This window comes from Berghia stephanieae, chromosome 8 (assembly GCF_034508935.2).
Source record: "Berghia stephanieae isolate SIO BIC M18660-M18661 chromosome 8, UCSD_Bste_1.3, whole genome shotgun sequence".
Taxonomy (NCBI): domain Eukaryota; kingdom Metazoa; phylum Mollusca; class Gastropoda; order Nudibranchia; family Aeolidiidae; genus Berghia; species Berghia stephanieae.
Window position 1 is genome coordinate 47454740 of NC_088367.1, and position 25000 is coordinate 47479739.

Below are 25000 nucleotides of genomic sequence, written 5' to 3' on the forward strand. Positions count from 1 at the left end.
TCCAGCAACTCTGCCTTTTCGCCAGTTTTTCATTTTGACTTGTAGCGATACTTGAGTGTGGATCCTGGTTCCTTTGTAATGAAATAATGATAGCATCCAAAGAAAAAAAAACAAAAAAAAACAAAAAAAAAACAACAACAACAACACAAGAATCACAAGGATCACAGAGGTCGCTTAAGAGTTGGACGATTTTAATGTCTTTTTCCAATCTAACCCTTCTGGCATTGCCACATTCAAATCTTTTACAGACTTGAATCTATCCAGCAACTCTGCCTTTTCGCCAGTTTTTCATTTTGACTTGTAGCGATACTTGAGTGTGGATCCTGGTTCCTTTGTAATGAAATAATGATAACATCCTACACAACACTAGAATCAACCATCCCAAAAATCAGCTTTCCTCAGCAACTATCACAGAGGTCAGGTCGCCCAGTAGTGGGATGATTTTAATACTATTTTTTCTATCTGCCCCTTCTAGCGTTGTCACACCCAATTCCTTTTTCAGACATGAATCTATCCAGCACCTCTGCCTTTCCGCCAGTTTTTTTTTCCTTTTCACTTTACTAATAAATATAATAAATTGAGCTTTTATATAGCGCAATATCCACTAAATGTGCTCAAAGCGCTTTACAAGGGGTCCCTGGTCAACAGCAACATTTAACATCCATCCATCTTTCCAACCATTCATCCATCGATCTATCTATCTATCTATCTATCTATCTATCTGACTATCTCTCTATCTATCTACCTACCTATCTATCTATTTACCTATACTTATCAATAAATCTATCTATCTATCTACTTATCTATCTATATCTATCTATATATATATATATATATATATATATATATATATATATATATATATCTGTCTATCTATCCATCTTTCTGTCTGTCTGTCTGTCTGTCTACCTACCCATCTATCTATATATTTACCTAACTACCAACCTATTTATTTATCAATATATCTATCTGTCTGCCTATAGTTTCTATGAATTTATCTATCTATCTGTCCGTTTGTTTGTCTACCCATCTCGTGTGTTTGCGTGTATGCAACATACAGCAATCTAATGTATAGAGGGCATTGGTGTATGACCATGATTATCAGTGTGAGTATCTATGTACACGCGAGTGTTTATCATTTCCCTCCAAGGGTGTTTGTTTACAACAGTTGAATGGAATTAGCCACCCCGAAATTATTCCAGCTCCATCTGATCTCAAGACCAAGTGGCTGAATGGCTTTGGAATGGCTTTTGAATGGCTTCATTATCCATCTCCTGGCAGGGGTGTCGGTCTGTTGGCTGGAATTGGTGGAGAGAGGTGGATGGGGGGAGAAGGGGGGGGGGGGGGGTAAGTGAATTACTTTTTTTTTAGGTGGGAGTCTTGAAGGAGGGAGGGAGTGAGGTGAGTGAGTGAGTGAGGGAGGGATAATTTGATGGCGTTTAACCAGGTGAGCAAAATGGAAAGGTAGACGGGAGGATGGATGTTGAGGGTGCAAAACAACGGGTGTTTGTGGTTTAGACGCGGCTTACAAAAATAGAAAGATATGAAGTGAGTAGAAAAGTGCCAGAAGACAATAGAGAATAAAAAATTTTTTCGCGGCGGTGGTGGGGTTTGAACCTGCGACCTTATTGGTACGACAACTCCGCCTGGCAGGTGAGAGCGTGGCTCTACCGTGTGAGCTATCCACGAACACAAAAATATTCGTTTCAAACCCAAAGTCATTTCTAGATCCCTCTCTCACCCACTTCTTGAGATCGCCGATTCGTTCACCACCATCGCGAAGTAATTTTGACCAGCAGTTAAGCTTAACAGCCAATATTCTCATCACAAACATATAACATAGAAACGATTGAGACATTGAGTATGCTCCGGTGTATGGGGTGAATTTTTAATTCAGAAAAGTGAGTGGAGCAGGCACTTATGTTGGTAACAACAAGATATGAAGTGAGTAGAAAAGTGCCAGAAGACAATAGAGAATAAAAAATTTTTCTATGTTATATGTTTGTGATGAGAATATTGGCTGTTAAGCTTAACTGCTGGTCAAAATTACTTCGCGATGGTGGTGAACGAATCGGCGATCTCAAGAAGTGGGTGAGAGAGGGATCTAGAAATGACTTTGGGTTTGAAACGAATATTTTTGTGTTCGTGGATAGCTCACACGGTAGAGCCACGCTCTCACCTGCCAGGCGGAGTTGTCGTACCAATAAGGTCGCAGGTTCAAACCCCACCACCGCCGCGAAAAAAAATTTTTTATTCTCTATTGTCTTCTGGCACTTTTCTACTCACTTCATATCTTGTTGTTACCAACATAAGTGCCTGCTCCACTCACTTTTCTGACTTACAAAAATAGATGCTGTTTTATCTATAGATAGATACGGTAACATGCACACACACACACACACACACACACATACATACACACACACGCGCGCGCGCGAGTAATTCTCTCTCTCTCTCTCTCTCTCTCTCTCTCTCTCTTTATCTCTTTCTTTCTTTCTCTCTCTCTTTCTCTCTCTCTCTTTCTCTCTCTCTTTCTCTCTCTCTTCTCTCTCTCTTCTCTCTCTCTCTCTCTTTCTCTCTCTCTCTTTGTCTCTCTCTCTTTCTCTCTCTCTTTCTCTCTCTCTTATCTCTCTTCCTTTCTCTCTCTCCTCTCTCTCTCTCTTCCCCTCTCTCTCTCTCCTCTCTCTCTCTCTTTCTCCCTCTCTCGCTCTCTCATACTTTCTTTCTTTCACACTCCTCTCTCTTCTCTCCCCCTCTCTTTCTCTCACACTCTCTTTCTCTCTAATTCTCTCTCTCTCTCTCTCTCTCTCTCTCTCTCTCTCTCTATCTATCTATCTATCTATCTATCTATCTCTATCTCTATCTCTCTCACACACAAACACACACAAAAACACTTCCATTTCTTTTCGTCACGTCTCCCTCTCTCTCTCTCTCTCTCTCTCTCTCTCTCTCTCTCTGTCTCTCTCTCTATCTATCTATCTATCTATCTATCTATCTATCTATCTATCTGCCACACACATAAACTTACACCTATACCAGTTTATACTCACGCTTTCAAACACTCGCACACACAAAAACATACACACAAACACACACACTAATGCACACAACTCCACTCCTCCCCCCCCCCCCCCCCCCCCCCCCCCCACACACACACACACCCATAATCACATGCCTTCATTAGGCAGAAAAGTAATAATATAGGTAGTGTATTGTGTAGATTTTTTTTCAATTCATCGCACGTGTCTTCTTCCTCTAACCTCTGTGCCAGGAGTGTTTGTTGTGTGTTCATCTCGCTCACAATTACATTATTCACACATTAACTCACTGTGATACAGGACTGATAATAACGTTCGGAACTTCTAAATGCCAGGAAAGTAATAATAATGTGTTCTCTCTGTGGTTGAATTCCGTTTTTGATTTATCTTCGAGTTCTGTGATAGGTTAGTATTAAAGTTCGGAACTTATAAAAATGTGTAAGATAAGTATGATATTAAAAAACTGGTTCCTATTTCATTGGAAGTGTAAAGCCACTCTTCCTGAGGACCGAATATATATCTTGTGTAATTCATCTTCTGGTGTCAGAGAGATGGTATCTTATTTTCTAGTCTAAATATATATGCTGATAGTCAATAAAGATCATCCATCCTCGATCTTTTATGTCATGTAATCCTTAGTATCTGCCTATACATCCTGATACTGAAATAGTTACGACAAGAGATGAAGTGAGTAGAAAAGTGCCAGAAGACAATAGAGAATTTTAAAAAATTCGCGGCGATGATGGGGTTTGAACCGGCGACCTTATTGGTACTAATTCATGGATAACTCATACGGTAGAGTCACGCTCTCACCGGCCAGGCGGAGTTGTCGTACCAATAAGGTCGCGGGTTCAAACCCCATCACCGCCGCGAAAAATTTTTATTGTCTATTGTCTTCTGGCACTTTTCTACTCACTTCATCTCTTGTTGTTACCAACATAAGTGCCTGCTCCACTCACTTGTCTGAAATCGTTACGCCACCTTATATAACCGATTCATTATTAGTAATCTGAAGGACTGGTTACATACACACTAAATTATGAAATTAAAGAGCAGGCACCGGTGTAAGATAAAGAACTGAACAAGTGTGTATGAAAGGTGATCAGAAGGTCTGAGGTTCGATCCCCAGTCGAGGTCGACTGATTTTTTTGGGATGTTTCTTTTTTCTTGTATTTTTCTTTCTTGCTTTGTCTGGCACCTTTCATACACACTTGTTCAGTTCTTTATCTTTCATACACATTCCCAAGGATTAGGAACCAAAAGAGTGGAGGGTGTGATGTCACAACTTTTCTCCCCTATTCCATTAAAAGTAATTCTCAAACTTTGCCAGTGTTAGAATTCCGTTGTGATTTATTTCTTAATCCTGTGATACAGGGCTGATCATAATGTTTGGAAATTCTAAATTCTTTGAAAGTGTATAATGATACTCGTGTGTTGTAAGTATTTGAATTATGCTGTGATTTATTTTTGAATCCTCTGATACTAGACAATTTTTGAAGCTGTTATATTCAATTTTGTTTCATGCCTTTTGGGAAGAAGCTATTTATTTATTTATTTTTTATTTTTTATTTTGTAGTTTTAAGAAAATGCACTCACTCTGTTCGAAATGAATAAGACAAGTTTAACATTAGATTGTTATCCCCCGGTTAACTTCAATAGAATTATTGGCGAAGAGAAAGGCTCTCATGATATGTGAATGGATTAAGGTTACCACATTATTATTGATACTATTGTCCATCACCTGTGTTCTCTTTGTATTTCTTTCTTTCCATCTATCTCTATCTATCTCTCTCTCTCTCTCTCCTCTCTCTCTCTCTCTCTCTCTCTCTCTCTCTCTCTCTCTCTCTCTCTCTCTCTCTCTCCTCTCTCTCTCTCTCTCTCTCTCTCTCTCTCTCTCTCTCTCTCTCTCTCTCTGATTTTCAACTTTTCACTGCTTTTCATTCGTAAAGTTTCTTTGTTTAAAAAAACAAACAACTTTTGTTGTTGTTGTTGTTGTTGTTGTTGTTGTTGTTGTTGTTGCTGTTGTTTTGTGTCTTTTAAAAAAAAAATCGCGGGTTATTTGCCACAATTGTCGATGTCGAGCCATTTTAAATACATATTATATTATAAGCTTCAATGCATTCATAACAATTATTGGGCATTCATCACACTGACTGCACAGACTGGGCATTCATCACACTGACTGCACAGACTGGGCATTCATCACACTGCCTGCACAGACTGGGCATTCATCACACTGACTGCACAGACTGGGCATTCATCACACTGACTGCACAGACTGGGCATTCATCACACTGACTGCACAGACTGGGCATTCATCACACTGACTGCACAGACTGGGCATTCATCACACTGACTGCACAGACTGGGCATTCATCACACTGACTGCACAGACTGGGCATTCATCACACTGACTGCACAGACTGGGCATTCATCACACTGACTGCACAGACTGGGCATTCATCACACTGACTGCACAGACTGGGCATTCATCACACTGACTGCACAGACTGGGCATTCATCACACTGACTGCACAGACTGGGCATTCATCACACTGACTGCACAGACTGGGCATTCATCACACTGACTGCACAGACTGGGCATTCATCACACTGACTGCACAGACTGGGCATTCATCACACTGACTGCACAGACTGGGCATTCATCACACACTGACTGCACCAGACTGGGCATTCATCACACTGACTGCACAGACTGGGCATTCATCACACTGACTGCACAGACTGGGCATTCATCACACTGACTGCACAGACTGGGCATTCATCACACTGACTGCACAGACTGGGCATTCATCACACTGACCTGCACAGACTGGGCATTCATCACACTCTGCACATGCATACACACGCAAGACTGGGCATTCATCACACTGACTGCACAGACTGGGCATTCATCACACTGACTGCACAGACTGGGCATTCATCACACTGACTGCACAGACTGGGCATTCATCACACTGACTGCACAGACTGGGCATTCATCACACTGACTGCACAGACTGGGCATTCATCACACTGACTGCACAGACTGGGCATTCATCACACTGACTGCACAGACTGGGCATTCATCACACTGACTGCACAGACTGGGCATTCATCACACTGACTGCACAGACTGGGCATTCATCACACTGACTGCACAGACTGGGCATTCATCACACTGACTGCACAGACTGGGCATTCATCACACTGACTGCACAGACTGGGCATTCATCACACTGACTGCACAGACTGGGCATTCATCACACTGACTGCACAGACTGGGCATTCATCACACTGACTGCACAGACTGGGCATTCATCACACTGACTGCACAGACTGGGCATTCATCACACTGACTGCACAGACTGGGCATTCATCACACTGACTGCACAGACTGGGCATTCATCACACTGACTGCACAGACTGGGCATTCATCACACTGACTGCACAGACTGGGCATTCATCACACTGACTGCACAGACTGGGCATTCATCACACTGACTGCACAGACTGGGCATTCATCACACTGACTGCACAGACTGGGCATTCATCACACTGACTGCACAGACTGGGCATTCATCACACTGACTGCACAGACTGGGCATTCATCACACTGACTGCACAGACTGGGCATTCATCACACTGACTGCACAGACTGGGCATTCATCACACTGACTGCACAGACTGGGCATTCATCACACTGACTGCACAGACTGGGCATTCATCACACTGACTGCACAGACTGGGCATTCATCACACTGACTGCACAGACTGGGCATTCATCACACTGACTGCACAGACTGGGCATTCATCACACTGACTGCACAGACTGGGCATTCATCACACTGCCTGCACAGACTGGGCATTCATCACACTGACTGCACAGACTGGGCATTCATCACACTGACTGCACAGACTGGGCATTCATCACACTGCCTGCACAGACTGGGCATTCATCACACTGACTGCACAGACTGGGCATTCATCACACTGACTGCACAGACTGGGCATTCATCACACTGACTGCACAGACTGGGCATTCATCACACTGACTGCACAGACTGGGCATTCATCACACTGACTGCACAGACTGGGCATTCATCACACTGACTGCACAGACTGGGCATTCATCACACTGACTGCACAGACTGGCATCTCACATGACTGCAAGACTGGGCATTCATCACACTGACTGCACAGACTGGGCATTCATCACACTGACTGCACAGACTGGGCATTCATCACACTGACTGCACAGACTGGGCATTCATCACACTGACTGCACAGACTGGGCATTCATCACACTGACTGCACAGACTGGGCATTCATCACACTGACTGCACAGACTGGGCATTCATCACACTGACTGCACAGACTGGGCATTCATCACACTGACTGCACAGACTGGGCATTCATCACACTGACTCACAGACTGGCATCACACACGACTGCACAGACTGGCATTCTACATCACTGACTCACGACTGCATCATCACACTGACTGCACAGACTGGGCATTCATCACACTGACTGCACAGACTGGGCATTCATCACACTGACTGCACAGACTGGGCATTCATCACACTGACTGCACAGACTGGGCATTCATCACACTGACTGCACAGACTGGGCATTCATCACACTGACTGCACAGACTGGGCATTCATCACACTGACTGCACAGACTGGGCATTCATCACACTGACTGCACAGACTGGGCATTCATCACACTGACTGCACAGACTGGGCATTCATCACACTGACTGCACAGACTGGGCATTCAACACACTGACTGCGCAGACTTGACGATTGAGGAGGAGGAGATCCGCTGTGTCATCAAATCAGTTTGCACGCGATAGAGTTTTAACTGGCACTCAATCATAAGTGTGATGATGTCCGTAGTATCTGTCCATTCGTGAAAACAAACAAACAAACAAACAAACAAGCAGACAAACAAACAAAGCAAAGTAAAAAAGAAAAGAACAAAAAAAAAAAGGATGAGCATTGGTTCAGGGGTATGCTCTTCTTTGCTTCGTACTCAAAAGGTACCGAGTTCAACTACCCGTCTTGTTATATATAGTGTGGCCTTGAGCACAAGTCACCTTGTCCTAGCTCACTTTGCGGCGCTGCACTGCGCATGCGGTTGACGCCTGGGTTATTCCAGTCTTCCCTTGGAAAAGACGCTAAAGACAAATTTCCTATGGGAGTTGAATAGAAAATAATAAAATTTAAAAAAAAATAAAAATAAAAAAATTCCCTTTATTCATCCCATAGGGGAAATTTGTCTCTAGGATCTATTCCAAGGGAAGACTGGAATAACCCAGGCGTCAGCCGCAATGCAGGGCCGCAAACTGAGCTAGTGCGAGGTGACTTGCTCAAGGCCACAACGTAGCGGGTATTCGAACTCGGTACCTTTCAGGTACGAAGCAAAGACCGTACCACTGAGCCACGGAATTTTATTTATCTATTTATTTTTTTTATTTGGAGCAATATTCACTAAACGTACTCAAAGCGTTTTACAGGTGGTCCCTAGCCAACAGCAACTTAATTAAACATGTAGGACGAGACATGACGCCTGTTAGGCGATTTTACAAAAAGAATTTCATACATAGACAACGCTGTTGACGGCCAGGTACTCGTTTTACCCGTGAACACGGTGAGAGAATGTGAGTAAGGAGCCTCTCGTTTTACAAGAGGTCCCCAGCGAATAGCAGCATAATTTAATATGTAGGACGAGACATGACGCCTGTTAGGCGATTTTTCTTTTTTCTTCTTTTCTTTTTTTTTATTTGTTTGTTTTGTTTTGTTTTTTTTTTTGTTTTTTTTTAAAATTCAGACAGAGACAACGCTGTTAACGACCAGGTACTCGTTTTACACGTGAACACGGTGCGAGAATAAGAGTAAAGATCCTCTCGACTATGCGACGCTCGGAGCGCGATTAGAACTCTGGACGATCCAGTCCGAAGGCGAATGTCGTAGCACTAGACCACATAGCCAAACAAAAACAAAACATACGGAGAAATGAAAATGATTTTTAATTAATGCGCGTAGTTAATTAATCCTTTGTTAATTACTTTATTTATATATTCAAAGCCATAATTATTATTTCATCATCATCGTGAAATAATTGCGTTTTGTTTTTTGTTTGTTTGTTTTTTTTCAATTTTCGGCTTCGTGGTGCTTTGAGGTCTCCTTATGTGACACTCTGGGACTCGAACCCGAGAACTACCGCTCTGGCCAACGCAAAGTTAACCAAACACTTATTACATTATGAGCTTAAGTTAACGTTGTTGTAAAAGACAATATTTTGCGTTGGTTTCAGTGGGAGAAGGGCCGATTTCGATTCCAACAATGAACAATGATACTCCAATAACTCGGGTTATCAGACTCGTAAAATAAACAGACGTCGGATTACGTCTGTCTATGAACGGGAGATAAGTTATAATTATTTTGACGTCTTTACCGTTATAAAATTATAACAAGTACCGTTTACCTGGATGGTGATAATAATTGTGCTGACGTCTCAAAACTTATTACTTCTATTTAATCAAAGCATAGCTCCGTGCACTAATTTACACGTTATGCCGACTTTTATGATCTTACAACACATCACACGTCTTGTAAAAATAAACTGCACACAATAAACTTTGGGCAGAAAATTCGTGCTTCAAATATCGATCGATTTAAAGGACTCTCAAACCTGGGACTTTAATGAAGACCTAGCGATGCCCCAAGATTTCAGAGGGTTTGTTTCCCAAAGGGTCCTTGAACTCTCTCCTTACCGACCATTTTCAGTATTTTTCCCAAAAAATGGCAGGCTTACCAGCTGAAAAATTTATTTTTTAAAACTCAAGACAATCTCTTTCTACAAACAACTTTATGTTCTTATTAAATGAAGACTTTGCGAAGTCCCAGGTTTGAGATATTTGTCAAGTTGAGGGTCATTTAAATCGATCGATATAATATTCGAAGGACGAGTTTTCTGGCCAAATTTTTAGAATATGTGTTTTTTTCAGAGTACAGCATTGAACTAGTTAATCAAGGCATAGCATCGTGCACTAATTTACACGCGCCGACTTTTAGTAGCATTAATTACAACACGTCTGTGTAAATAAACTACACATAATACTGACGTGCTCTAGAAACATAAAATTATTTAATTTTTATGCCAGAAAAGTCGGGGTTTTTTTTTCAAATTAGAAGAAGAAAAAAAAACCCAAAGAAACAACAAAAAGAAACAAACTTCGCGAAGTTCCAGGTTTGATAGTATGTTGTTTGGGGTTTTGTTTTTTGTTGTTTTTTTTTTGTGTGTTGTTGTTTTTTTTTTTTTTTGTTTCTTTTTTTTTTCATTTGTTTTTTTTTTTCTTTCTTCTTTTTAAACATTTTTCTTTTCTTTTTTTTTCTTCAAAATGAGGGTCATTTTTATCTATCGATATTGAAGGACGAGTTTTCTGGCCAAGATTTAAAATAATGTTGTTTTTTTTCAGCGTGTGCGTCAGAATCGTAATCGAGCGTTGCATGCAGTGCGCTGATTATAATAAGCCACCCACCGTCTCAAAACAGTATAATATTGTCGATGTGACGTTGGTGCTGGAAACAGAATAATTCATCTAGATATATGTATAGATAGTATGCGCTTGGCGAAGAAGCTCATAACATTGCCATCCGGAAGTATAACGGACCAACACACAAAACTGTGTGTATCCATGAACGTTTATAGTCAGGTTAATACAGTTTAGTGAGAATCACTCACAAACGCGGATGGCAAAAAACAATAACAAAGAAAGCCAGGGATAAGTTTATTTCTTCTGCCAGTGGATAACCCGCAATATTTTCGGAGAAATAAAGGCTATTAAGAACAGGTATCACCTTTGGAATTCTGAATTCTTTCTTTCCTGCTGCATCCATTGGCCTTCGCCAGAGGACTTCATTGTAGTGTGAACGAGTACAGATTTCCACATGTTTTGTCTTGGAACATAGGGAAGGAAAAGCTTATTCTCCTCCTACACGCTCCCCCTTCTCTTCATCCCCTCCTATCTCCTCAGCCTCCTGCTCTTCCTCCTCCTCCTCCTCCTCCTTCTCCTCCTCCTCCTCATCATCATCATCCTACTCTTCTTCCTCCTCCTCCACCTCCACCTCTTCGTCCTCCTCCTCCTCCTTCCCCTTATCCTCCTCGTCATCCTCCTCTTCCTCCTTCTCCTCCTCCTCCTCCTCCTCCTCCTCCTCCTCCTCCTTCTTCTTCTTCTTCTTCTTCTTCTTCTTCTTCTTCTTCTTCTTCTTCTTCTTCTTCTTCTTCTTCTTCTTCTTCTCCTCCTCCTCCTCCCTCCTCCTCTTCCTGCTCCTTTCTTCTCTTCTTCTTCTTCTTCTTCTTCTTCTTCTTCTTCTTCTTCTTCTTCTTCTTCTTCTTCTTCTTCTTCTTCCTCCTCCTCCTCCTCCTCCTTCTCCTCCTCCTCATCAACATCATCCTACTCTTCTTCCTCCTCCTCCACCTCCACCTCTTCGTCCTCCTCCTCCTCCTCCTTCCCCTTATCCTCCTCGTCATCCTCCTCTTCCTCCTTCTTCTCCTCCTCCTCCTCCTTCTTCTTCTTCTTCTTCTTCTTCTTCTTCTTCTTCTTCTTCTTCTTCTTCTTCTTCTTCTCTTCTTCTTCTTCTTCCTCTTCCTCCTCCTCCCTCCTCCTCCTCCTCCTCCTCTTCTTCTTCTCTTCTTCTTCTTCTTCTTCTTCTTCTTCTTCTTCTTCTTCTTCTTCTTCTTCTTCTTCTTCTTCTTCTTCTTCCTCCTCCTCCTCCTCCTCCTCCTCCTCCTCCTCCTCCTCCCCCTCCTCCTCGTCCTCTCAATCTTTCAAGTTTAAATCCTCTGTACATAATACAAACAACAGGACATTTCCTATGTAATTTCCACACTTAACTATTTCCCGTTGGTTTCTTCCTTTCCTTTCTTTTATTTCTTTCCTCTCGAGCGGCCCAAATTTGAATTGCCTTTAGTTAGGTAACTCTCTAGTTGGACTAAAAATAAACCCGCTACCTAATCAGTTCATGAATTCGTCTTATATTGTTACTGATCTGCCTGGGCTACGTGAACATTTTAAAATTCGTAATTCATAGGAGATAAAGATAGAAGTCGCAATAATTTACTGTATGATAATATTAATAATAATAATAAATAATAATAATAATAATAATAATAATAATAATAATAATAATAAATAATAATAATAATAATAATAATAATAATAATAATAATAATAGAGCGCACCGAATCCTAAATCATGAGGCTCTCTTGGCGCTTTACATCAACACAAAACAATATAGAAAGTACAATATATCTAGATAGTATGCGCTTGGCTAAGAAGCTCATAACATTGCCATCCGGAAGTATAACAAACCAACACACAAAACTGTGTGTATCCATGAACGCTTATAGTCGGGTTAATACAGTTTAGTGAGCATTACTCATAAACGCGGATGGCAAAAAAACAATAACAAAGACCCGAGTGACGTCATCTTCGAACTATCTATAGATAGTATGCAGATGACGTCACCCAGGCCTTTGTTATTGTTTTTGCCATCCGCGTTTGTGAGTAGTTCTCACTAAACTGTATTAACCAGACTATAAAAGTTCATGGTTACACAGAGTTTGTGTGTTGGTCCGTTATACTTCCCGATGGCAATGTTGTGAACTCCTTGGCCAAGCGCATTTTATCTATAGATCAACAATTTACCCTCATAATGATTAAGCATCACTTCAAAATCCTTTTTATTTCTTGTATGTGCTCTGGCATCATCTGTCATTTTCAAAAACTTTCAATGACTTTTTTTAAAAACCCAAAACTTGAGCTTTTATATAGATAGAATGCGCTTGGCCAAGGAGCTCACAACATTGCCATCCGGAAGTATAACGGACCAACACACAAACTCTGTGTAACCATGAACTTTTATAGTCTGGTTAATACAGTTTAGTGAGAACAACTCACAAACGCGGATGGCAAGAACAATAACAAAGGCCTGAGTGACGTCATCTTCGAACTATCTATAGGGAAATATGTACTAAACGTGCTCAAAGCGCTTTACAAGGGGTCCCTAGCCAACAACAATACTTAATATGTAGAACGAGACATGCATGACGCCTGTTAGGCGATACTACAATTTATTTTCGGACAGAGACAACGCTGTTAACGGTCAGGTACTCATTTTCACCTGAATACAGTGATAGAATGTGAGTAAAGAGTCTTACAAAGACTCAACTATGCGCCGAGCGAGGGTCGAAAAAAGGACCTTCCAATCCGAAAGCAAGTGTCATACATACCTGCCAACCCTTCCACTTTTGGCGGAATCATTCCTATTTTCACTCTTCCTTTTTGTACTAATCCGCCATTGGTTCGAAAATTCCGATTTACAAAACTATGACAACGGAAAGAAGAAAAAAGAGCAACGAGCGAGGGGTGGGATGGGGGAGGGGGGGGGGGGATGAAAGAGGTGAAATTCCTATTTTTTGTTTCAAATTCATATTTTCAGTCGTTCTGATTCCACTTTTGGAATGTGAAAGGTTGGCAGGTCTGGTCACACAACAAGACCACATAGCCTCGCATGACTTACAGATACTCGTCATGAAGTTCTGACATTGGAGCCAAACTTTCGTAATATACGAACTTTTCATAGTAGTAGTAGTTAGGCAGGTCTGAATCGGATTCAATAGTCTGATGTCACGTCGCCCAGCAACGGCGGCCATCGTGGTTCTAAACAAAGAAAATCAGTACTTTATATTCTTCATGCTGGCTAGAACTTTTCATATGTCTTGTGATCAGCATGTGTAAAAGTCAAAACATGATCAGATTTATAATGTTTTTTCCCCCTCTGGATACGCTTTTATGCTCGTCGGAGAAATATTTCATAAGGGCGTCCGCCATTGTTCCGATAGTTTAGAGCCAGTTACTAAGTTACCATGCGTCTTTACGAGGGAAGTGACGTCATGTCTGTTGAAGCCAATTGCATACCTACTTTCCCAATTATTAAGAGCGCTGTCCTTACGGTCAACGAGTGTAACGTAATTTAGTTTATTCGTGTTGAACGAGTAGTTAACAAGTAGAGTATTTTAATGGAATTTGTCAAAAGAATCTCTTCACATCTGCTAAAATAACAAGTTAATGACGAACTAAGGAAGATACCAGCATGAAGGGACTTTGTCGCTTTAATGTGCCAGATAATTTTGATTGGTGCTTACCAACGTAAATACAGATTACTACAAAGCTGATATTGATATTGATTTTGAGCTTTTATATAGCGCAATATCCACTAAATGTGCTCAAAGGATCCTTTACAAAAGGTCCCTGACCAACAGCAACACGTAACATGTAGAACGAGACATGACGCCTGTTAGGCGATATTACACTTTTTTTCGGACAGAGACAACGCTGTTAACGACCAGGTACTCATTTTAGATCTGAGTACGGTGAGAGGATGTGAGTAAAGGGTCTGTTCCAAGGACGAGCGAGGCTCGAACCCAGGACCTTCCGAACCGAAAGCAAGTGTCATACCACTAGACCACATAGCTGCCTAGCCAACTTGAAATTTCAAAAATTCGTAGTTTCCAAGGGAAAAAAGTAAAAGTCACTTTAAATAGATTTAGAAGTAAACAATTTGCCATCTGCATGTTCCAAAAATGCTCCAAAGTCCCAAATATAGATAGTTCGAAGATGACGTCACGCAGGTCTTTGTTATTGTTTTTTACCATCCGCGTTTATGAGTAATGCTCACTGAACTGTATTCTTCTTCTTCTTCTAGGTTCCATGCCTGGTCCAGGCTTCGGATACTGCATGAATTATCTCCCTCCATTCCTCCCTGTCTCTTGCTTTTTCAAACAGCTCTTGGATTGTTAGGTTGGTGAAGCCCTTCAGTTGGTCTATGAGTGTTTTTCTTTGTCTCCCCCGGGCGCGTTTACCAGGTATTTTTCCACAACTTGCCAGGTATTCATTCTTATCTTTCCTTACTATGTGTCCGAAAAAGGATAGTTGTCGATCCGCTATTAAGGGCATTCGTTTCCTTTGTTGGTATGTTTGTTTTAGCACTTCTTCGTTCGTTTTGTGTGCAGTATACGATATTCTCTGCATCCTTTTCAAGCACCACATTTCAAAAGCTTCAATGTTCTTTTGTGTTTCTGCATTTGTAGTCCAGCTTTCGCATCCGTATAACAAGATTGGCCACACGTAGCACTTCAAGACTCGGAATCTAATCCCGAACGACATCTGTTTGTTTTTCAAAATGTTTCCCAGGTCCATGAAAGCCTGTTTGGCTTGAGTTATTTTTGTTCGTATGTCTCGGTTACATCTTCCATCTGTTGTCACTATTGAACCTAGGTATTTAAAACCTTCTACGTTGGTAAGTTGCTCGCCGTGAATCGTTATATTGCAGGTGTTGTTGTTTTCGGGTTTTTCTGTATTACCATGCATTCCGTTTTGGTGATATTCACTTCCATTCCCTTGGCTTCACTGTCTACTACCACTTTGTCAACAATCTTTTGAAGTTGGATTTCTGATGTTGCAATGAGTACCGTATCGTCTGCGTATCTTATATTATTTATGTTGTGACCTCCTACTTTTATTCCCTCCATATTAGTTATGCCCCTCATGATTGTTTCTTGGTATAGATTAAACAGATCTGGTGAGGCAACACACCCTTGACGGACTCCTTTCTTAATAGGAATGGAATTTCCTGTAGAGTTTCCGATTTTGATAGATGCCTGCTGGGTGTAGTATAATGTTTGCATGAGTCTGAGGTATTTCTCATCAGCGCCAATGGAGTGCAGTTGTTTGAGTATTTCTTCGTGGCGTACTCTATCAAAAGCTTTTTTGTAGTCGACAAAACAGAGGTATAGTGGGGTCTGAACCTGTATAGCTCTTTCACTTAAAACACGGAGGAGGTATATTGCGTTCCTTGTCCCTCTGTCAGGTTGGAATCCATATTGTTCTTCTGCGATTTCGGGGTTAATCTTATTCCTTAGCCTGTTGATAATTATACGTATTAACTGTATTAACCAGACTATAAACGTTCATGGATACACACAGTTTTGTGTGTTGGTCCATTATACTTCCGGATGGCAATGTTATGAGCTTCTTAGCCAAGCGCATAGTATCTATAGATTCTGGGGAGCTAAACTTTCCTTTTCAACAAGATTTATTGAGTCAAAGAAGCGAATGTTGTTCTTTAGTTCGAGCCAAAAATTCGTATTTCTACGAATATTTCGTAGTAATAGGCATGTCTGATGTTAGCGGGTCTGATAACCGGGAGCAGTTATAGATAGTATGCAGATGACGTCACTCAGGCCTTTGTTATTGTTTTTGCCATCCGCGTTTGTGAGTTGTTCTCACTAAACTGTATTATCCAGACTATAAATGTTCATGGTTACACAGAGTTTGTGTGTTGGTCCGTTATACTTCCGGATGGCAATGTTGTGAACTCCTTGGCCAAGCGCATTCTATCTACAGATAGAACGAAGTTAACGTCACTCAGGTCTTTGTTATTGATTTTTTTGTTTTGTTTTATAATTTTTGCCTTCCATTTTTATGAGTAATTCTCACTATAGATAGAATGCGCTTGGCCAAGGAGTTCACAACATTGCCATCCGGAAGTATAACGGACCAGCACACAAACTCTGTGTAACCATGAACTTTTATAGTCTGGTTAATACAGTTTAGTGAGAACAACTCACAAACGCGGATGGCAAAAACAATAACAAAGGCCTGAGTGACGTCATCTGCATACTATCTATACGATATTAACCAAACTATAGATAGTATGCACTTGGCTAAGAAGTCCACAACATTGCCATCCGGAGGTATAACGGACCGACACACAAAACTATGTGTAACCATGAACTTTTATAGTCTGGATAAGTGAGTAGTACTCATAAACGTGGATGGCAAAAAACAATAACAAAGACCAGAGTGACGTCAACTTCATTCTGTCTATAAAGGTTCATCGTTACACATAGATTTATGTTGGTCTGTTATATTTCCGGATGGCAATGTTGTGATATTCTTCGTCAAACCCACAGCATCTATTATTGGCTTGATTTCACATGGTTGCAATGGACAATGTTTTGCGTTGCTTTGAGAGTATAAATGTCCATTTCAACAATGAGCCCCATAACACTTTGGGTTATCAGACCTGCAAATAAGTACACGTCGGTGCTCACGTTTTAAATGGTTATATTAGCCAGTCAAAATATTATAGGCAATCATCAACGTTGTGTTTTCATGAAGTGTTTAACTGTTAACAACGTACTCTGGAAAAACATCTATTTAAAAATTTGGCCAGAAAACCTTCAAATTAAATATCGACTGATTTAAATGACCTTCACTTTTGCAAAAACTCTCAAACATGTGACTTCGAGAAGTATTGATTAACGTCTCAGGTTTGAGAGTCTTTGCCGAGATTAGGGTTATTTAAATCGATCGTTATTTGAAGGACGAGTTTTCTGGCCAAATTTTAAATAATACGTACTTGTCTTTTCAGAGTACGGCAGTTAACAGTTTAAATAAGCATTCACCCCGTTCAATTTTCCCCATATTTTAAGTATGTAAAGCCATTAAGATTACCCCCCCCCCGACCCCCCAATTCCCACCTCAACCCCTCCCATAACTATTCTATTCATAATAAACTCACCTATTTTCACCAACGGTGCGTTTTACCGTTGTTTCATGATTTGTAATCTTATAATCTTGATCTTTGTTTGTAAAACAGGTCGAGAACTTTATGAAGCTTTCATTCGTCCTTTTTTTTCAATCTCTCTCTCTCTCTCTCTCTCTCTCTCTCTCTCTCTCTCTCTCTCTCTCTCTCTCTCTCTCTTTCTCTCTCTCTCTCTATCTATCTATCTATCTATCTATCTATCTATCTATCTATCCCTCTCTCTTTCTGTGTGTGTGTGTTTGTGTGTGTGTCTCCCTATGTCTCTCTCCCTCTCTCACTCCCTCTCTCCCTAACGCTATGTGTGTATTTGTGTGTTTGTGTAAGTGGTTCTCCCCCCCCCCTCTCTCTCTCTCTCTCTCCCTCTCTCCCTAAATCTCTCTCTCTCTCTCCGTGAGTGTCTCTTTCTCTCTCTCTCTCTCTCTCTCTCTCTCTCTCTCTCTCTCTCTCTCTCTCTTTACACACATATATATATATATATATATATATATATATAATATATATATATATATATATATATATATATATATATATAGGGAGAGAGGGAGTGAGATATATATATATATATATATATATATATATATATATATATATATATACGATACATATATATATATATATATATATATATATATATATATATATATATATATATATATATCACTCCCTCTCTCCCTAACTCTCTGTGTTTGTGTGAGTCTTTCTCTCCCTACATCTCTCCCTCTCTCTCTCTCTCTCTCTCTCTCTCTCTCACTCCCTCTCTCCCCACCGCCCCCCCCCCCCTTCTCTCTCTCTCTCTCTCTCTCTCTCTCTCTCTCTCTCTCTTTTCTTCTTTCTTTCTCTATTCCTTTTAGTTTTATTTCCTCTGATATTGTGTTTTAGAATGTATAATTTTATACGTATGTTTCAAGTTTCATTCATAAACATTTACCATCCCCCCCCCCCCCCCCCACCACCACCACCCCAACTCCATTTCCACTAACACATACGTATACATCTCTCTCCCCTCTTTCCAAATCCTGCCGAATGGAGTCCGACAATCGCTATTATTATTATTATCATTATTACTTTCATCCTCTGAAGAATGTTGATTGGACTGGTAATGACTGGTCTCCCGCCCCCCCCCCCTCTCTCTCTCTCTCTCTCTCTCTCTCTCTCTCTCTCTCTCTCTCTCTCTCTCTCTCTATCTATCTATCTATCTATCTATCTATCCATCTATCTATCTCCCGTAAAAAAAGGGGGGGGGGGGGGGTAGGGGTGGAAGGAGGTGTAGAAGGATTGTGGTGATAAAGATCAAAATCGTCACATTCGATACAATACAACCAACATTTTTCTTATTCAAATAAATTTCTTTTGTACATCATAAAATTTAACGAAATTGAAGTGTGTTGTAGAGCATGTTTTGCTAAAGAAATTATTTATCGAAAGATAATAAGGAAAATAAATCAATATTATTTTTTTAAAACAAGAAACAGACAAAAAACAAAAAACAACAAAACAAAACAAGAAAGACTTTCTCTCTCCATTGGTACAGAGTTCCATGGATTGTATGTGGCTCTGGCACTGCCACGAGCGGAATAGAAGAAGGATTTCTTACCCCCCCCCCCCCCCACACACACACACACACCCACACACACACACACAAAAGGGGGGGGGGCTTAGGTGTGGACTGGATGGGGAAAGGAGAATATTGAAAAGGAAAGTGAAAATACAAATAAAAAGCTGTAAATTCAAAGGCCTCGGATGGGAACAGTACAGACGATGGACATTTCGGGTACAAACCCTTCGTCAGCAAAACGATAAACAAAGGAAGGGTTTGTACCCGAAACGTCCATTGTATGTACTGTTTCCATCCGAAGCCTATCCATTTTCACCTTTCGTTTGTATTTTACACGATCACAGGCTTCAGACAGCCCTTACTGTTCTTCAAGGAGAAAGTGAGTGGGATTGTGGTGATATGAAAATGAAAACCGTGATATAAATAGTATGCAGATGACGTCACTCAGGCCTTTGTTATTGTTTTTGCCATCCGCGTTTGTGAGTTGTTCTCACTAATCTGTATTAACCAGACTATAAAAGTTCATGGTTACACAGAGTTTGTGTGTTGGTCCGTTATACTTCCGGATGGCAATGTTGTGAACTCCTTGGCCAAGCGCATTCTATCTATAGGTAGTTAGTTGTTTGTCAGTTGGTGTTTATTATTGTGGTCAATGAGATGGCCAGATGGTTACGGTTGGATTTCGTGTCTGATTGGAATTGTGTGTGTGTGTGTGTGTGTGTGTGTGTGTGTGTGGTGTAGTGTTTGTTTGTTGTCTATGGGGTGTGTTTGTTTGTGCTGTTGTTATGTGTGTGTGTGTGTTTTGTGTGTGTTCATGTTGTTGATGTTTGTGGGTGTGGTGTGTTTGTGTTGTGTGTTTTGTTGTGTGGCTAAGTTGTGTGTGTATGTATTGTTATGTTGTGCCATGAATGACCAGATGTTTCAGGTTGGATTTCTCTGTCTGATTGGAATCGTGTACGTGTCTGTGTGTGTGTGTGTGTGTGTGTTTCTGTTTGTGTGTGTGTGTAAAATATTCGGTATATGTCCGTGTGTGTGGGTGTTGTGTGTGTGTGTGTATGTGTGTATTAGTGTCTGTGATTGTGTGTTTGTGTGTGATGGGATTTTTAGTGGCAGTCAGTAACCTTATCTATCCATTAGAATGGAGAGCTATTTATGGGTGATTGTCGGAATAATGGTAATCTCTTTTTTCATTTGATTTTTTACAAGAAATGAAGTAAGTTGGAATAATGTGCCAGAAGACAAAAGAGAATAAAAACTTCGCCCCCCCCCCCCCCATCACTGTTGCGAAGTTTTTATTCTCTGTTGTCTTCTGGCACTTTCCTACTCACTTCAATTCTTGTTATTAGCAACATAAGTGCCTGCTCCACTCACCTTTCTGATTTAGGCCTAATAATCAACGGCAAACGAAAACAAAATAATAAAAATGTGCTACTAATGTAGTCTTGTGGTATGACACTCGCCTTCGGATCGGGGGAGGTCCTAGGTTCGAGTCCCGCTCTGAACGGAGCATAGTTTATTCCGTTGGAAAAAGGCTCTTTATTCACATTGTCTCTCCGTATTCAGGTGTATAATGAGTACCTGGCCTTTGAAGAGCGTCGTCTCTGTTTGAAAAAAATATATAATGTCACCTCACAGGCATCGTTTCTCGTCCTACATGTAAAGTGTTGCTGTTGGTCAGAGACGCCTTGTAAAGCGCTTTGAGCATGTTTAGTGGATATTGCGCGATAAAAAAAGTTCAAGTTTTAAAAGAATTTTTTTTAAATTATGTTATCCATCACCGCCTCATTCTGTAACTGTATCTGAATGACCAACAAATGTTTTTTTTTAAAGTACTTCCTCGGAGCCATTAGGCTCACAGAGCCAAAGTTTACTCCGGTTAGTGTAGCGTGAAACGGACACTAAATAGCAAATGATTACTACCCTTCGAACATGACGCTGTAGCAAAGTACATTTTGAAATAATTTTGAAATTTTTGGATGGTTGTGCTATTTTGAAAAGATGATTTTCTTCCCAAATGGTTGAGGTTGGTTGGCGAGTCTGTAGTATGTATTATGGATACATACAGCAGATATACGAAAGGGGGGGGGGGGGGGAGGGGGGCGAAGAGACCGAGTGGTTAAGGCATTGCACTGTGATCCGGAAGGTCCCAGGTTCGAGCCCCGCTTCAGGCACTTTCGTTTTTTTTCCTTGAGCAAGATTGTTAACCCCCAATTTGCTCACTTGGACTTACTTACTTACTTACTTACTTACTTATCCGAACCAGCGACCACCTGAGCTCTAGCCCTTCGGTCTTGTGCCATGACAGAGAAGTTGGACGTCTTTTGTAGTTGTTCCAGGCGACACTTGCTCAGTTGGACAGCATGGGTGATTCCTGTTGACATCAGACATCTTGTTTGATGGATTATCTATAGATAGTATGCAGATAACGTCACTCAGGCCTTTGTTATTGTTTTTGCCATCCGCGTTTGTGAGTTGTTCTCACTAAACTGTATTAACCAGACTATAAAAGTTCATGGTTACACAGAGTTTGTGTGTTGGTCAGTTATACTTCCGGATGGCAATGTTGTGAACTCCTTGGCCAAGCGCATTCTATCTATATTCCTTCATGGAATGCCTAGGCGACGGGATCTTATGGTGCCGATGCGAAAGGGCGTAATATTTTTTTTTTAAAAGATGTACTATCACCCCAGCCTCCCACTCTCCACTTCTCTTCAACATCACAAACGCCACTCTGGTTGTCTTTAATTCTTTGTCCAGATCTCTTCAATAAAATTTACACCTTGTTCTCTGTTTATCACCTTCGCTCAATACTATAGCATACCCCAACACCAGGTGTGTTTCCATACATACAAAACACGGAACTCTCTCTCTCTCTCTCTCTCTCTCTCTCTCTCTCTCTCTCTCTCGCTCTCTCTCTCTCTCCATCCATCGATCTCTCTTTCTATCTATCCTTATATATATATATATATATATATATATATATATATATATATATATATATATATATATATATATATCCATCTATCTATCTGTCTGTCTCTCTCTCATCCCTCTCTCTCTAATCTCTTTCTCCTCCCCCCCCCCACCCCCCCTCTCTCTCTCTCTCTCTCTCTCTCTCTCTCTCTCTGTCTCTCTTTCTCTTTCTTCCCCCCCCCCTCCTCCCTCTCTCTCGCCAATCAAAGAATCATTTCTACTACCCCCCCCCCCCCCGCCCCGCCCACAAGCTCCTGTATCCCCAGACCTATAATATTTTCCCAGCATTGACATTTTGATAATACCCGTGGATTGTTTTTCTTTGATCATGCCGGCACCACATCTCACCATACATGACACTTGCTGGCCACAAGCGTCTCATTTTACCTTTGACAAGATATGAAGTGAGTAGAAAAGTGCCAGAAGACAATAGAGAATAAAAAAATTTTTCGCGGCGGTGGTGGGGTTTGAACCTGCGACCTTATTGGTACGACAACTCCGCCTGGCAGGTGAGAGCGTGGCTCTACCGTGTGAGCTATCCACGAACACAAAAATATTCGTTTCAAACCCAAGTCATTTCTAGATCCCTCTCTCACCCACTTCTGGGACCGCCGATTCGTTCGCCCACCACCATCGCGAAGTATTTTGACCAGCAGTTAAGCTTAACAGCCAATATTCTCAACACAAACATATAACATAGAAACGATTGAGACATTGAGTATGCTCCGGTGTATGGGGTGAATTTTTAATTCAGAAAAGTGAGTGGAGCAGGCACTTATGTTGGCAACAACAAGATATGAAGTGAGTAGAAAAGTGCCAGAAGACAATAGAGAATAAAAAATTTTTTTTAAAAAAATTTTTCGCGGCGGTGGTGGGGTTTGAACCTGCGACCTTATTGGTACGACAACTCCGCCTGGCAGGTGAGAGCGTGGCTCTACCGTGTGAGCTATCCACGAACACAAAAATATTCGTTTCAAACCCAAGTCATTTCTAGATCCCTCTCTCACCCACTTCTGGGACCGCCGATTCGTTCGCCCACCACCATCGCGAAGTATTTTGACCAGCAGTTAAGCTTAACAGCCAATATTCTCAACACAAACATATAACATAGAAACGATTGAGACATTGAGTATGCTCCGGTGTATGGGGTGAATTTTTAATTCAGAAAAGTGAGTGGAGCAGGCACTTATGTTGGCAACAACAAGATATGAAGTGAGTAGAAAAGTGCCAGAAGACAATAGAGAATGAAAAAATTTTTTGCGGCGGTGGTGGGGTTTGAACCTGCGACCTTATTGGTACGACAACTCCGCCTGGCAGGTGAGAGCGTGGCTCTACCGTGTGAGCTATCCACGAACACAAAAATATTCGTTTCAAACCCAAGTCATTTCTAGATCCCTCTCTCACCCACTTCTGGGACCGCCGATTCGTTCGCCCACCACCATCGCGAAGTATTTTGACCAGCAGTTAAGCTTAACAGCCAATATTCTCAACACAAACATATAACATAGAAACGATTGAGACATTGAGTATGCTCCGGTGTATGGGGTGAATTTTTAATTCAGAAAAGTGAGTGGAGCAGGCACTTATGTTGGCAACAACAAGATATGAAGTGAGTAGAAAAGTGCCAGAAGACAATAGAGAATAAAAAAATTTTTTTTCGCGGCGGTGGTGGGGTTTGAACCTGCGACCTTATTGGTACGACAACTCCGCCTGGCAGGTGAGAGCGTGGCTCTACCGTGTGAGCTATCCACGAACACAAAAATATTCGTTTCAAACCCAAGTCATTTCTAGATCCCTCTCTCACCCACTTCTGGGACCGCCGATTCGTTCGCCCACCACCATCGCGAAGTATTTTGACCAGCAGTTAAGCTTAACAGCCAATATTCTCAACACAAACATATAACATAGAAACGATTGAGACATTGAGTATGCTCCGGTGTATGGGGTGAATTTTTAATTCAGAAAAGTGAGTGGAGCAGGCACTTATGTTGGCAACAACAAGATATGAAGTGAGTAGAAAAGTGCCAGAAGACAATAGAGAATAAAAAATTTTTTTTTTCGCGGCGGTGGTGGGGTTTGAACCTGCGACCTTATTGGTACGACAACTCCGCCTGGCAGGTGAGAGCGTGGCTCTACCGTGTGAGCTATCCACGAACACAAAAATATTCGTTTCAAACCCAAGTCATTTCTAGATCCCTCTCTCACCCACTTCTGGGACCGCCGATTCGTTCGCCCACCACCATCGCGAAGTATTTTGACCAGCAGTTAAGCTTAACAGCCAATATTCTCAACACAAACATATAACATAGAAACGATTGAGACATTGAGTATGCTCCGGTGTATGGGGTGAATTTTTAATTCAGAAAAGTGAGTGGAGCAGGCACTTATGTTGGCAACAACAAGATATGAAGTGAGTAGAAAAGTGCCAGAAGACAATAGAGAATAAAAAAATTTTTCGCGGCGGTGGTGTGGTTTGAACCTAGTACCTTATTGGTACGACAACTCCGCCTGGCAGGTGAGAGCGTGGCTCTACCGTGTGAGCTATCCACGAACACAAAAATATTCGTTTCAAACCCAAGTCATTTCTAGATCCCTCTCTCACCCACTTCTGGGACCGCCGATTCGTTCGCCCACCACCATCGCGAAGTATTTTGACCAGCAGTTAAGCTTAACAGCCAATATTCTCAACACAAACATATAACATAGAAACGATTGAGACATTGAGTATGCTCCGGTGTATGGGGTGAATT

At 41.3% G+C, this 25000-nt stretch overlaps 1 protein-coding gene across 6 annotated transcripts in view; it reads left to right on the top strand.

Annotated features, from left to right (window-relative positions):
• Nucleotides 1-25000, top strand: part of LOC144978795 (liprin-beta-1-like) — a 246700-nt gene that overhangs the window by 2660 nt on the left and 219040 nt on the right. The window contains exon 1 of one of the 6 annotated variants that reach the window (XM_078925291.1): nt 3311-3377. The exons of 2 other annotated variants lie outside the window; for them this stretch is intronic. The gene's annotated coding sequence lies outside the window, so the exon portion shown is untranslated. Of the gene's footprint in view, nt 1-3310; nt 3378-3412; nt 3444-4411; nt 4475-25000 lie in introns of those variants that run through there. 3 more of the 6 variants (XM_078925290.1, XM_078925299.1, XM_078925302.1) reach the window with 3 other exon arrangements.